A 16,818-nucleotide genomic window follows, 5' to 3' on the forward strand; every position below is an offset into this window, starting at 1 on the left:
GATAGCGCAAAAAAAAAAAAGTTTTTTTTTTTTACATAAAAACCAATACCATGAAGCAAATATGAGTTTAGGAACATCTATATATATAAAAGTGAAAATGTATGTATGTATGTATGTATGTATGTTCGCTTTTTGTGTATGTCTGTAAAAGGCTTTTTTCGCTGGACTTTTCGGTCGGCTCATTCCTTCTTAAAACTTTTTATATCACGTCTAAATGATAATATCTATGAGTTACTAACGGGGATCGCCTGTCTATTTAATTTGCCCGACTTTCATGCGCTATTTTTTTTCCAGATTTTTAGAGCGTTCCGTGTATCTTTCGCTTTTCAGTATAAAACAATTATTATTATTTATTTATTTTTTTACTCATTAAGAGTAGTCACACAGGCCATTATCAAAGATTTCTCTTGGAGAACAACTTGTGGCATTTTCTAGAGTCTGAGTGACAACAAGTCTCCCCAGATTTCCAGTACTCTCCACTTCTTTTGATAACCACTGCAGATTATTATTATTATTATTATTATTATTATTATTATTATTATTATTGGCTCACAAGGAGCTTTCACGCAGGTCATCAAAGATCTTATTGAATACAGCCTGGAAGCTGAGTGACAACAAGTCTCCACAGATTTTCCAGTACTCTCCAACTCTTTCGATAACATTTGCAAATAAATTTGCATTATCGCAACAGCTGCTTGCCATTGATTTCTCGTTGGTGGCGGCCATTGGTCTTTACTGGCGTTTGAGTCGCAATAACTCCCTCCCTTAAGGTCCCAGTTCTCTTCGCACTTATACAGTGGAGGTCTGGTTAGTGCTCACTATTCCATAGTAGTTTCAACCGTTGGATGTTTTTTGTTGGATTTTTTTTTTTAAACATCAGGTCAATTCTTTTGACTTTAGACATTCAAGCTGTATTAACAATATCGCCGTTCCTAACAGGCAAGCCTTTTGCAAAATTGGAAAAGAAATTGTCTTGTCGATCTGGTTAAGCCATTTATGATGGCTTTTTTTTGTTATGGTCCCAAGCTTTTCAGTTACAATGGAAATCACCTTGACTTACTTACAGTTCGAAGTGTTGGCATTGTATTGTTATTATTGTTTCATTGCGATCTCAAACTTTCTGATGTTTTTATTTATTTATTTATTTATTTATTTCTTCTTCTTCTTCTTCTTCTTATTATTATTATTAGAAATATCCTTAGAATCTGAAAGACAATAAGTATTCTCATATTTCCAGTACTGTCCACATGTTTCCATACTTATGTCTAATGATTTTGCGTTATCGTAAAATCTGCTTGCCATACGTTCAAGTGTAAATATTGCAAAAACAACAATAAAAATGACGAACATGACGTGTAGCGAGCTTCTGTGGCGCAGTGGTAATGGAACACGTTCGAATCTTGCTAGGTTCAATCACATTGATGAACTGCAAAACCCGAAGACACGTGTCTGTCGATAATTATATTTTATAAATATAGACGCTTTTCGTATGGGGTCACCCCACTGGTGAAAGAGAGTAATGGGGTTCTCTATTTATTTATATAATGCTTCCTCGTAAAAACAGATATTTGACTACGTCCAAATGACAATGTTGCCAAAAGGAAAATGACAACATTGACGCGATATATCTCCCATCTGCTACTGCTATGTACTTGTTGAACAGAAGAGAAATTAGCTGTTATTTTCTGTCTATCTATCTATCTATCTATCTATCTATCTAACTGGAAGTAAACAAGAGAGATGTAGAACTATGTTTTATTATATTATCAAAACATGTCAAAATGCATCAAACTCGGTGACCGATACAGTTGCACCGGAAAAGATCTGACTAGCTCATCAGAAGTACATGTCTGTCTGTCACGTGTTCTAGTTAGCTAGGAAAATAGTTGAGTAGGATTGGGGACGTTAACAGAAGAAGATGATCTGAAAGGTATCTCCTCCTGAGGGAGGGGGAAGTCTCAGACGTGATACGTGTAAGAACTAACCACTCAAACAAAGATCGTCGATCACTCCTTTGATAATGTCGACTACCTGGGAGAAACAAAAGAATATTTATGTATAGAAATACACAGCGTCTAGGCTTTTCTTTGAAACGTCTTGTTTACACAGAATCTTTCTCCCCCTGATTGGCTGAATATCTTCCAGAGAACCGGCAGCGGAAAAACAGGTATGTCGTCAAATGCATGTGTTTATGTAATAATGTTGACATACACACGGACCGTGAAATACACAGTTATGCACACACACACACACATATATATATATATATATATATATATATATATATATATATATATATATATATATAGAGAGAGAGAGAGAGAGAGAGAGAGACATATGGTTCATATAGTGAAGAAGCTCACTATAGACATTAGAAACACGTCACACACAATCACATTGATATAAACAACGCCATCCGTCACATTAGACTACGAATGAGCTTTCGTGTCACAAAAATGTGATACTTTTAGTTTGACTGCTTTAAATTTTTGATTTGCACTTGTAAATAGTTCTTATTGAATTCTCAGACGGAACATAGTCTATATATATATAAAAGTGAGAATGTGTGTGCATGTGTGTGTGTGTGTGTGTGTGTGAGAGAGAGAGAGAGAGGGAGAGGGAGAGAGGACAATTCTCAATCTATATACTCAACGAACATTTGATTTACAGACTTGAAATTTGATATATAGGATATTCAGACACGTATAAAACTTAAAAAAAAGGCTGCTAAAGTGTCAACATTGAAAAATTAATACGTGGGTGTCATCGGATTTTGATCAGTTTGTCAACTGTTTCACGAATGTCCATGCATAAATCGTTCAAATGCAACTTCCTATGTTAAGAATAAGTAAGTTTGAAAACAGTTTTTAAAGAACGCTGCAAGCTGGCGTAATGGTTATCGTACTTGACTAGCTGTCTTTGGGTTTTTGTTTCGATTTCAGCTCGAGTAATTTTTTGTCTCACAAGAAGTGAACTGTTTAGAAAAAAAAACCATAATGCTCGCATCCACATGTCTCAGTTTTTGCATTAATTAAAATAAAATATATTTATGCGTATTTTACGACAGGGCAACGCCGGGTAGCCTGCTAGTATTACATATAAGATAATTTATTTTTATTATACTTCCAGTAGCAAAAAAAAAAAAAAAAAAAAAAAAATAGAAAGAAAGAAAGAAAGAAACAAAAAACATATAGACTGATTTATAACAAATAATGAATTCGACTCCAACCTCGAAGATTAGACAGTCTGAAGATCGCGCTCGCATTCCTGTTCGTATCTGTCTTGTTCTGTTTTATCTCTTTCTATATTTTTCTACACATCTGTCTAATGACTTGTACCAGTCAAAGCATGGAATGTGTTACCCTAAATTAAGTGCTATCTGGCGGTGGTCTTTCACCACTACGACCGTGTCGCTTAAGTCACTTATAAGTGTAAGGCGAAACTTTTTTGAGAAATATCTTTTTTTTTTAGCCCGTTGTTGACAACAAAAGCTAACGACCTTTCGAAAGGTCAACATTTTCAAGTTGACAAAAGCTTTCTTGCCGACATCTTAAGATCCATTTTGCTTCACCCTCATCGTCGCTCAACGACGAAACAAAACAAATAAATTATTCTTTTTCCAGGGTCGCCATCTTTATTTTTATCTTTTTTTTTTTTATACATATTTATTGTTTTACATCTTCGTTTTTTTAAGTATATTTTTTCTTGATAATATATTTATTATTCCCATTGAAAATATATTCCATTCTTCTCCTTCTTCTTCTTCTTAATAATAATAATAATAATAATAATAATAATAATAATAATAATAATAATAATAATGCCACATCGCACCAAATAATCGAGAAGGGTCAAGGAGGATGAAAGGAGCAAGGAAAGAAATCACTAACCAGACCTCTACTTAATAAGTGCGAAGAGGATTTTGGGGTGGGGACTAATACCAGCAAAATTCCAGTGAAAACCAATGGTCGCTACCAACGAGAAATCCATGCTAAACGGCTGTTGTGATAACGTAAACTAATTTGTAAAGATTATCGAAAGAGATGGTGACAACTGGAAATCTGGTGAGACTTTTTGTCACTCAGACTCCACAGATTGTTCTCGGAAATAAATCTTTACTCCTAGTGAAGAAGAAGAAGAACAACAACAACAACAACAACAACAACAATAATAATAATAATAATAATAATAATAATAATAATAATAATAATAATAATAATAATAATGATAATAATAATACAATGCCAACTCCTCGATCTATAACAAAGTACAAAACAATTTCTTTTCCAATTTTTACCAAAGACTTGCCTGTTAGGAACGGCGATATTGTTAATACAGCTTGAATATCTAAAGTCAAAGGAATTGACTTGATGCTCAAGAAAAAAAATCCAACTAAAAAAATCCAAAGGTTGAGAATATTTTGGAATAGTGATAAATTTCTTCTTCTTCTTCTTCTTCTTCTTCTTCTTCTTCTTCTTCTTCTTCTTCTTCTTCTTGATAATATTTCTTTTACTTCTTCATAATGTTATATTTCTTCGCCTTAATAACATTATATTTCGGTATCTTTTTCACTATCCCTCTTTTTTTAATTTTTTTTAAAATTACATTTTCACCGCAAACAAGGCAAATTGCCACTTTGGTGTAGGGGGCTACTATCAGGGGCAACAACTACTGGGGTACTATGTAGGGATTTGGGCAGCAAGATATCGGTTCACCTTACACTTGAACTTTTGCACGTCAGTACTGTCGGGGAAGCAGGGACCTGGAATGGAATTCCAGAGTCTAGCGGTTCTGGGGAAGAAACTATTGGAGTAAAAAGATCTTTTACATCTAGGGATCTCTACAGTGTGGGGGTGGGATTTAGCAGCCTGTCGGGTTTGTTGAGGTGCTCACGTCGGGGGGCACTAGTGATTGCAGTTCGTCAGAGCATTCACCACTAAAATACTTGTAGAAAAGGCAGAGGGATGCAACATTTCGTCGATGGGACAGAGGCTGAAGCTTAGATGACAGTTCAGGGCCTATCAGGTTTGCGACTCTCTTTTGAACCTTGTCAAGGAGCGAGAGACTAGTAGCAGATGCACCAGCCCAGATGTGACAGCAATACTCCATACATGGGCGAATGGTGGCCTTATAGAGGTACAGGATACTTTCGGGTGTTAGTAGTTCTCTAGCACGGTAGAGAGAGCCCACCTTTCTTGCAGCGGCCCTGGCAATGCCTTCAATGTAATTGTTCCAACTCATGTTTCCTGTGAACGTTAGGCCAAGGAATTTGAAAGATTACTCTCAGATAAAGAGTCGTTGGCCATTGCTATAGGTGGTAGAGAGGGTTTCTTATAATTATTGAATGAAACTAGTTTAGTCTTGGCAGCATTGAACGCGACCAACCACTTTTGTCCCCATTCCACTACAGATTGAAGGTCTTCCTCTAGTGTTTCTGCCATTTCTTTAGAAATGTGTTCATTCGTCTTCCTGCCGTGTCTGCCATAGAGTGTAGTGTCATCAGCATATATACCTATCTCAGAGGAAATTTTGTCGGGGAGGTCATTTATGAATATCAGAAACAATAGAGGTCCAAGGATAGAACCCTGGGGCACCCCCGCATTTATATCATATTGTTTAGATGTACGACCGTCGAGGACAACCTGGATTTTTCTATTATCTAAGAAGGATGTAATTATTTTAAGTATTCTACCAGTGATACCGTATGATCTAATTTTCCTGAGGAGACCCTCATGCCATACCCTGTCAAAAGCTTTAGATATATCTAGAGCTACCGCTCTGCCCTCACCCGCTTTGTCCAGTGAATGGTATATACGTTCAGAGATTACAGTTAGGATGTCTGCTGTGGAACGGGCTTGTCTAAATCCATATTGTTTGTCAGTCAGAAGTTTAGCATCTGTAAGGTGCTGGACTAGAGCATGGTTAATTAAGGTCTCAAATATTTTGGCAAAAAGTGGGAGGAGGCTAATGGGGCGATAATTTGATGGGTCAGTCCTTTCGCCAGAATTCTTGAATACTAGTACAACAGAAGCAGTTTTCCAACAGCCCGGAAAGCAAGATTCATTAAGGCATTTGTTGTAGAGTTTGGAGAGAACTGGAACTACTTCGGCTGAGCACTTTTTTAATAGCACAGCTGGGATAAGATCGGGTCCACATGCTTTTTAAGTGTCAAGGTTTTTTATGATAGCATGCACCTGAGCAGGGGTGGTTTTCAGATCGTCTAGCGTGGCGTCTGTCCGCATAGGAAAGTCAGGTAGGGGGTGGTTGGAAGGGTCCAGTGTGGAGTTTGAGGCAAACCGACTGGCAAGCATGTTAGCCTTGTCGGTTGCTGAGGAGACAAACTCGTGATTGTTAGTTAGTGGGGGAATTGTTGATTGCCCATTATTTACTACACTGTTGTAGATTTTCCAGAAGTCTCGACTTCCTAGTTTTTGTGCTTCGATGCGCTTTTTAGTGGTTTCCGTAAATTCTCTTTTAGCTGTCGCTATTTCTTTCTTAACGTTATTTCTAGCTTCTATATACTTCAGTCTGTTTGAACTAGACTTATGTCGGTTAAACCTACGGTATGCATGCTGCTTTTGAGCAATGGCAGTTGCGCAAGTCGAAGTAAACCATTGGGGAAAGTGGGGCTTACTATAAAATTTCCGCATGGGAACATGCGCTTCGATTGCAGTTTTGAACCAGTCAGTGGTCTCGTTTGCACACTGTTCAGCAGGGAGAGAAAAAATATTTCTCCATGGAGCATCTCTGATTAGTTCCCTGATGGCTTCCCGGTCAGCCTTTTTATAATATCTCGTTGTTTTGAGCACTGGCTCTTCAGTTTTGGCTCTAGAGTTTAGGGCGATTTCAACCATTTTCACTGCATGATCAGCGTTCCCGAGTGGGCTGTGGGCCTTCGTTATGCAGTCATCGGGAACTGTGGTCAAAAACAGATCTAGAAGTGATGCGTGTTGTTCTTCCTGGTCAGGGAAACGGGTTGGAAACGTAACAATTTGTGATAGGGAGTGAGATATAGTGAAGCTATGAGTTGTGCTGCCCGCTGCATTCATTTTCTTGTGAACTACTTCTTTCTTTTTCTTTTTCTTTTCTTGACCCCTTTATTTTTCCTTCTTTTCTTTCTTGTTCTTTTCTTTCTTTCTTTCTTTCTCTAATCCCTATTCAAGACGATAACAAAGTCAATTGATTCTGGACAAAAGCAAACGAAAGAAAGAGAATTCACGCCAAAGATAAAAAAAAAATGCGGTCATATGAACAATCGCTTGACAGTCATCTTCTGATTCTCATTGTTTAGGTTTTTTTTATATTGCTTAAGTTATTTAAAACAAGGACGTATCTATTTTAAGCTGCATCTAATCAATTTGCGCGTTTATTAATGACAATGCAATTTCAATGAGAAGCGTGACAGATGAAGATATTAAATGAACATAGTTGAAGAAGGAAAAATTCTATTTTAAAATTTAGTGTAGCAGACAGACAAAATGCTATTTCAAATTGAAACGTGACAGACCTAGGAAAACAATACTCTTAACACTCTTAAACAGAGTCCCCAAAAGAGTCTACAATCAAATTGGTCCCGCATTATCAACCAAGCTCCAATTTCAGTCCCATTGTAACAAAGCGGACGCGCGTATAACAGCTGTATGCAAATGACCGAGTCGTGTGCGATGTGACGTCACAGCAAGCAAGAAAGAAAAAAGAAGAACGTGTGCGCAGACCGATGATCACATTAGAGACATGAGGGTGACGTCACAGCCGAGACGAGAACTCACTGAATGTCTTTCCTTTTCTTTCTTATATTCCTTGTGACGGAGTCTACAATGTATTAGGCCCCTACATATTAACGACTACGTTACACCATCGCCACAATGTTGCACCCCTATTCCTATTTTATCGATACTTTGATGGAATATGCTCTGACGAACTCATAGCACCTTTACTCACTTGATGTAAATACCCTTACTAACCATACAAGCAGCAAAATCCAACCTCTTCACTGTAGAGGTCTCGAGATGATGGAAATCCTCCTACTCTAATAGTTTCTTCTATCCAACTGCTAGATTTATTCTAAATAATAATCTTTACGTTCAAGTGACAACACGCCTTGTTTGAGACGCAAAAGAGTTAAAGATAAATAAGCATGGCAGAGAAAATAAAATTTATTTTAAAATTTAATTTAAATGTTAAAGCCAAAAATTCTATTTTTTTAATTTAAGCGTTACAAACAGAGAAAAAAAATCTTAGGGAATGGAAATCGCCCCAGACAAGTCATGAAACCACTTGATATAAAAAAAATAAATAAATAAAAGAAATACGACTTCAAGGTCGAAAACATCGGTGCTGGAATGCGAGGACTAAGGACAAAATAAGATCAACGCGTGACAGACCAAGAGAAACATGAATGCAGTTGAACAAGGAAAAATTTAAAATTTTAAATCTTTAGCATGACAGACCAAAAACATTTTATTTTTGAATTTACAATTTAGAAACCAACCAAAATGCTATTTCAAACCGAAGCGTGACAGACCGACGGAAATAATGCTATTTAAAACTTTAGCATTGTTAACTAAAGAAAATTCTATTTAAAACCTTAAACATGACAGGCAAACAGGTAAACAAAAACGCTGAATCAGATTTAAGCATGACAGCCTGACCGACGAACATCATCTTCGATAGCGATACCTGGATGCATTTATAAGACGTGCTCGTATCAAACTTACGGAAATTTAATTCACCAATCGACTGACGGACAACGTTCATAATAGAGATGCAAGGACACACATTGCGATATTTATTTACTGGACTTTTTGACTCGCTTTATATGTAGCTAGCAGGGTTACCTAGCGTTACCTAGGGGCAAAAGTCTAACATCACATCTCCGTTTTTCTCTTTTTCCCCTTCACCTAGCTTCTCCCACCATCATTAAACCCCTCTTTCTTCACCACCCAGCCCATCCCTCTCTATGGTACACACAAAGAGAATTTATAAGGGAATTAACCTCTTTATAAGAAAAAAGTAGAGTTACGTCCCTTAAAAGTAAAGTTACGTCCCTCGTACATAATATGACTGTAAAATTGTTGCCCCTGACGAAATCTCTGTCTGTTTGAAATGAAAGAATGAAGAATTTTTTTCTAAATTTTAGAAATGACTAGCAGGCCATCTGACGTTGCCCGATCGTAAGATTTTAATCCATGCAAATTACGCATTTATTGCTATAAAGACAATTTTCTATCGATTAGGAAATTGAGCGTAATATATAATAGTGATAGTGAGATCAAAACTATATATATATATATATATATATATATATATATATATATACATATATATATATATATATAAATATATATATATATATATATATACACACACACCTTGTGTGCCATCAGCTAGAATCAAAACACAAAAAATATAACCCTTCACCCTCATTCCTTAGCGTCTAAGCCACACCAATTCGTATATATATATATATATATATATATATATATATATATATATATATATATATATATATATATATATATATGGGAAATATGCTTATTCAATTATATTTCACTATTTATTTATACGAATCCTTTAAATGATGAAGCTCGATGTAACTACAGAACATATACAAATAAGCGACAATATATATATATATATATATATATATATATATATATATATATATATATATATATATTTAAATTTTCAGATGTTGAAATAAACGAAAATAAAGAAATAAACGGTAAGATGAATAAAATCTTGAAATTTGGAATATAGACCTTTTGTCTCATATATATATATATATATATATATATATATATATATATATATATATATATATGACATCCCTTTTTTATAAGATGGAATCTCTCGTTCGTCCAAGACAAGATTCAAGCAAACATGGCCGGACGGTCCACAGAGTTGGTTAATTATATAGAATACTCTGGGGCGACGCCAACCAAGAAATACCAACTTTGCAGTTATTTTGTCCTTTATTTATTTTTTTTGGACTGAGCTGAATATACAAACATACACACATATACACAGACAATTACCATTTTATGTAATATATTTAATGTATTCTTACTTTAAGTGTTTTCTAGACTTTTTTTGGTCTCATTTTAGTTGTATTTTATTCAGATTTAACTTCCACAAAAGATAACAAACATGGATTATTTATAAGAGGAAATATTACATGACAAAAGCCGGAAACTGCATATAAACACGATGAACTGGGTCGCAATAAATCGACAAATCTATCTACTGATCAATCTGTCTCTATATAAAGTTAAGTATGCATTGTATATGGGTTACTATCAGTGACATAAGCTACAGGGGTACTATGTAGGGAGTTGGGCAGCAAGATGTCGGTTCATGTTACACTTGAACTTCTGCATGTCAGTACAGTTGGGGAAGAAGGGACCATGAAGGGAATTCCAAAGTCTAGCGGTTCTGGGGAAGAAACTACTGGAGTAGAAGGCTTTCTTACATCTGGGGATCTCTACTGTGAAGGGGTGGGATTTAGCTGCTTGTCGGGTTTGTCGGGGGTATTTACGTCGATGGGGCACGAGTGCTTGCAGCTCGTCGGAGCATTCACCGTTAAAGTACTTATAGCACAGGCAGAGGGATTCAACATTTCGTCGATGGGACAGAGGCTGAAGCTTAGATGACAGTTCAAGGCTTATCAGGTTTGCGACTCTTTTGAACCTTATCTAGGAGCGAAAAACTTGTGGCAGATGCACCAGCCCAAATATGACAACAATACTCCATACATGGGCGAATGGTGGCCTTATAGAGGTACAGGATACTTTCGGGCATTAGTAGCTTTCTAGTACGGTAGAGAGAACCTACCTTCTTCGCAGCGGTCGTGGTAATGCTCTCAATGTAATTGTTCCAACTCATGTTTCCTGTGAACGTTAGGCTGAGGAGTTTAAAAGATGTACTTTCAGATAAAGAGTCTTTGGTCGTTGCTATTGGTGGTAAAGAAGGTTTCTTGTAATTATTGAAGGAAACAAGTTTAGTCTTGGCAGCATTGAATGTGACCATCCATTTTTGTCCTCATTCCACTACAGATTGGAGGTCATCCTCTAGTGTTTCTGCCATTTCTTTAGATATTTAAGAAGGTTCATTTATTGTTATCGCCTGTGGCGCCCTTATCAGGAAATGTCGAGAAGACTACCCAAGCAAACATTGTAGGCTAGACTACTCTTTCTTTCTTTCTTTCTTTCTTTCTTTCTCTCTCGCCTCTCTCCCCCCCGCCTCTCTCTCTCTCTCTCTATCCCAAGTGCTTTGGCTTTTCAAATCCCACTTTCCCGGCCCTGTATCACATCATTTAATTTAGTTAGTTAAATACTATGCATTATATTTTGCTTTTATGATTGGAAGACTTGTTTGATACTCATGATTAAAATGGGAGGTCAACTGACCGGTTTCGTCCTCACTTTTCTAGAGCTAGATCGAGGGATGCATTTTATTTATAAAAGCGAGATGAGTCCAAGACGGAAAATATACGTTTTGAATACGTTTGAAATAAAGTGTGCTAACGGGGAGAAAAATCATGAAGACAGTATATATATATATATATATATATATATATATATATATATATATATATATATATTAATGAAAAGAAAGGGATGTAGTGTTTACCTGATATACGCAATGGTAAACTTGAAAGTAATATAAATAACAGTATTTATATATAGAAAATTTAATCCCAACGGACTTAAAAAAGCTCAATACGCAATAGAGAGTAGAGCTTATTATAAGAGAAAGAAAATTAAAACTGTAAGTTGAACTTTACAATCAAAATTTATTGTTCGCCTGAATACTCCAAAAAACAATTTACAAAGTCCTTATTCCGCGGAGTTTCAAAGAATGCTATTCTTGTTATTCTTCTCATCAGATGACATAAAGAAATCAGCAAATTATATTTGTAGCAATGCTAGTATTTGCTAGTTAAGGTATTAAGTGAAACCGCAATTTATTGCAGTTATAAATTGCCAAAAAAGAAAAAAATTGAAAAAATGTTGGATATGTAAAAACAACTAATATAAAAACAAACCGCGCATAATATTTCAGCTTGAATGAAACTTCTTTCGAGTTGATCCAAAATGCAAAATAGTTATTTAGATAGAATGTATTCCAAAATAAGCCCAGCGTACAAATGACAGAATCTCGTAGAAGCTAATCACGTTCAAAGCTAAGTGACATTGCTTCTGTTTACAAAGAGAAGCTCTATTCAAACGAACGGGAATGGTCTTCGAAATCTTCTGGTAAAAATCTCGATGCACACGACTCAAAATGGTAAATGAGTAAATGCGCAAGACAGGTTTTTTAAGCAGATGATCGGCTATTGAAGACCCGGATGTGCTACTTAGCACATCCGTTACTAAGCAGGTCTCATTCCTGATTCTGATAGGTATGTTCTATTGGACTCTATTATCCAATCTCAACTGCGTTCGATCCATGTAGTCAGCACTGCAACGACATCGGAATTGATAAATTATTTTATTCTTATCGTGAGGATGCCATTAAGAAGGGCATCATGAATTTTGGAATATATATCCTCGGCAACACGGTGAGTAACATGGGCACATTTTTTTTGTAAACTTTAATATTTAGTGGGTGTATGTATATAAAGTAAGGTATGTGTATATGTCTATATATTTCTATGTGTATACTTCACTCTTAAACTAACTAAGTGATCATTTTGATTTTTTTTTTTACACAGCTTCTATGCGTAAGGGTGTGTGATTTGGCTTATAATTAATTAAATTTAATTGTGTGCAAAAAGAGCAAAAATGAGGTGGAAGCCCTTCATGAAATTTCGGATCCACCTAATTTTTGTCCTCTTTTTGCACACAATTAAATTTCATGAAGAGCTTCGACCTCATTTTTTTAGGGTATTTAAAATAACTTTAGAGTTTTAATACCATTTTAACAAAATCATTTTTTCTGATTGGCATTTAATTTTTTCCATATTTATTAGACACCAATAAAGCAAGATTTCCGGAATTCCAATTTCTCATAAAGATCACTTGAGCTTAAATATTCAATTTCTGACATCTAGAATGAAAATCATACAATGGAGTTCTAGACACATGATTTAGTATTGTTACATATTTATTCTAAGCTTCGTAAGTGTACATAAAAATAGTGCAAATCTGTACTTAATTTTACTCATCCTGGAATTGGTATTCTTCTGTGTGACACTATATGACTAAGCTATTAGGTTGGTTCAAAAATAATGTCATTTATACACACACACACACACACACACACACACACACACACACACACACACACACACACACACACACACACACACACACACACGCACACACACGCACACACACACATATATATAGTTGAACGTCAAAAAAACGACACTATTCTTGCACCAACTGTATATGTCCGTCAGATTCAACATCATATAGAGTTTAAGTTCTTTCTGCTTACATGTTAAATTGATGTTGGCGTCGGGGTTAAATGCCAAGCTGCTGAGTCAAATGTGACTTTACAACTAGGTTCGGTTATCATTTCGTATACCGAAGATTGCGTAAGCATGAAACACTAGTGTTTGTAGATAATAATAATAATAATAATAATAATAATAATAATAATAATAATTCTCTCTCTCTCTCTCTCTCTCTCTTTCTCTCTCTCCGTGGTTTTATATAAATAATTTCTATTTTAGCTTTCGTATTTGCGATCCAGAACTTTAATGATTTTTTTTCAACGCATCCCCACGCTTTACACACACGCACACACATGCACACTCACACACACACACACACACGCACACACACACACACACACACACACACACACACACACACACATATATATTTATATATATATGTGTATAGAGAGATAGAGAGAGATAGAGAGAGAGAGAGAGAGAGAGTGAGAGAGAGAGAGGAAATGAGAGAGAGGGAGGAGGGTCAAATAATGCTTGAAATACAGGGATAGAGAGAGATATAGAAACAAAGTTAAATAGATAGATAGATAGATAGATAGATAGATAAAAACATAAATTGTTGGATAAACTAGATAAATATCGAGGTGTGTTGCTAATTTTCCGACGCGTTCTTTCAACCAGACCATAACATTAAGAATGATATGCTGTTTTGTGTAGCCTACGAAGCCAATCCTTCTTGACAGCTCTGCGAAAAACCCGGCCAGGTTCACCAATATTATTACGCAATCGATGCGGGTTATTAATGCAACTTACACCGTGTTAGCATACATCAGTCCCACAAAGAAATAAGATTCCTCGTAGATACACTGAAATCAACACTTTGTGTTGAACGAAATAATATGTACTTTATGCGGTTTTAAGTTGTACAAACGTGTTTGTATCAAAGGTCCTTCCCATCTGAACCACGTCGATCTGACTGTACATAACGTTATCAAGGCTGAATTCCACTAACTTAATACAGATCAACATGAGTTCAACAAATCTTAAGGAAATGTGTGTGTGTGTTGGGGGGGTAGATTACTATTATACCACAAATACCAATGGTCTCCTGTAGCAGGACATTGGTAAAAAGGCTGGAAACGTCAAATGAACACATGAAGTTGTTCGCAAAACTAGGTTGCAACTTATGTAAATATTTAACCAACCTGAATGAATCGGTAATGCAACATTAAGTGTATAGAACATGAACTGGTTCTATATTGTTTTGGAGTCAGTCTCAAGTTTTTCACACAAACCTTCGCTTTGTCGGCAGAAAAAAATTGTTAAATGATTAGACTTTCTTGGAGAGATATTTTAAACATTCTTATACTCTCTTCATCCTAATTGTACCTATATTTTGTACTGTTGTATATATATATATATATATATATATATATATATATATATATATATATATATATATATATATATATGTATGTATATATATATATTTATATAAATATTTATATATATCTATATATATATAAATATTTATATAAATATTTATATATATAAAAATATTTATATAAATATTTATAAATATATATATATATATATAAATATATATAAATATATATATATATATAAATATATATATATATATAAGAACAAGTTGTTAATAAAACATGTTAAAAACACTTTCAAAAAGAGTTGAAAACATATTTAATTTTAAAAAGGAAGCACAAAATAAGTGGATAGTCCTTAATCCGCGGATTTTCGAAGAAATACTTTCCTTCTCATCAGAGGGTAGGATTTAGCAAAATGCGGGATTGGATTTTGCTTGATGAAACTACAAGTAAGTCATAGATCTTACTCGATAACAAAAAGCGAAGCAGAGGGAATATGGTGAAGAAATAGGCGATTTCACGTGAATGGATAGTCTGGTGAAGGGTAAAATATCCAATAACGGTAAAATCCAAAAAAAGTTGGTTAAGTTTCCATTTCCACAAGTAAAATCCAAGGGAATCGCGTAATTAGAAGATGGTCCAAAGTAATCCAAAAGGCAGAAATCTGTGGAATAATTCACAAATGGGGGCAAGGAAAATATACACACACACACACACATTATTTAAAAATTATTTTATTTATATATTTTACACGGATTCCCATTTGTCTTTTTTACTCATACATCTTCAAGTATTTACTCTTGCATGACAATTTAATTCGTTTTTTTTTTGCATCTTTTAATAACTAACGATTTACCCCTGGTGCGTAAGGTTTTCTTGTATATCATCTTCAAAGCGATATATATATATATATATATATATATATATATATATATATATATATATATATATATATATATATATATATATAAAGTGACCTTGTCTGTGTGAAACGGTCTCTACCAAAGTACTCTGTAAATTTTTGGTCTACAGACTTGAGACTTGATACATAGGGGATTTGTACCCGCAGAACAAATTCGCTTTGGTTTATAGCAGGTAAAAACAGTTTCTAAGGGGTCAAAATGGGTGGAAAAATGGAACTTGACGATTGTAAGTCGATTAAACGTGTTACTTTCACGCATGCGCAAGCATACATTTATACGAATTTATTTTTCAATGTGTTTATTTGTGTATGAACTTAGCTCATATGGCAACGAAGAACGCTGGAGAGCTATATGTTTTGGTTTCGATTTCAGCTGATGGCACATCAGTCATATATTTTAAAAACTTTTGAAATCACTACTATATATTGACTACAATCAATTGAGAAGTGGCTCTATAATTATAAATACGAAATCTGTATGAATTAAAATAACATATTTAAGCGTATTTTACGGCCGGGGAACGCCGGGCGGCCTCCTAGTATAAAACTCAAATGACCTTGTAACGGGTACTGTAACCCAACATCCGGTTTATGACTTTCGGTTGCGCATGCGTACAAAATCAACGCGACAATAAAACGTATTATTCTACTGTGTACGTTTTTAGCGTCCAAATCGGGGGTTTTTGCGTTTAAATTAAAATATATATCAACATTTGAATTTAACTAATTTTTAATTTTAAGTATTATGGTATCTGGGTACTTGATGACGAGTGTCGATCCTGCGCAAACATTGGTCTATTTAGCCATGAAAAACTTTTTCAGACCAAAAACAAAAAAAAAATTTTAAGCCAAAAAAAAAAAAAAAAAAAAAAAATGCCAAATTGATTTTAAACTCCAATCCAAATTAATCGAGCGTGTTTTCTGTTTTGATTTCTTTTTCTTTGAGCAAATCTCATTCATACTTTTATTTTGTGGCTTGTTTTTATTTTATTTCATTTAAAATTTATTTTTATTTTATTTCATTTTAAAATTATTTTTATTTTATTTTATTCCATATTAGTTATTCTATTTCATTTTAAATTTATATTTATTTTATTTTCTCTACT

General features: G+C 34.7%; 1 protein-coding gene across 12 annotated transcripts in view; it reads right to left on the bottom strand.

Moving 5' to 3' along the window:
• Positions 1 to 16,818, bottom strand: part of LOC145252749 (putative cysteine desulfurase) — a 601,560-nt gene that overhangs the window by 163,819 nt on the left and 420,923 nt on the right. The gene's annotated exons all lie outside the window — the stretch shown is intronic.

The sequence above is a fragment of the Euprymna scolopes genome, chromosome 29, assembly GCF_053919585.1.
Source record: "Euprymna scolopes isolate OS-2025 chromosome 29, ASM5391958v1, whole genome shotgun sequence".
Taxonomy (NCBI): domain Eukaryota; kingdom Metazoa; phylum Mollusca; class Cephalopoda; order Sepiida; family Sepiolidae; genus Euprymna; species Euprymna scolopes.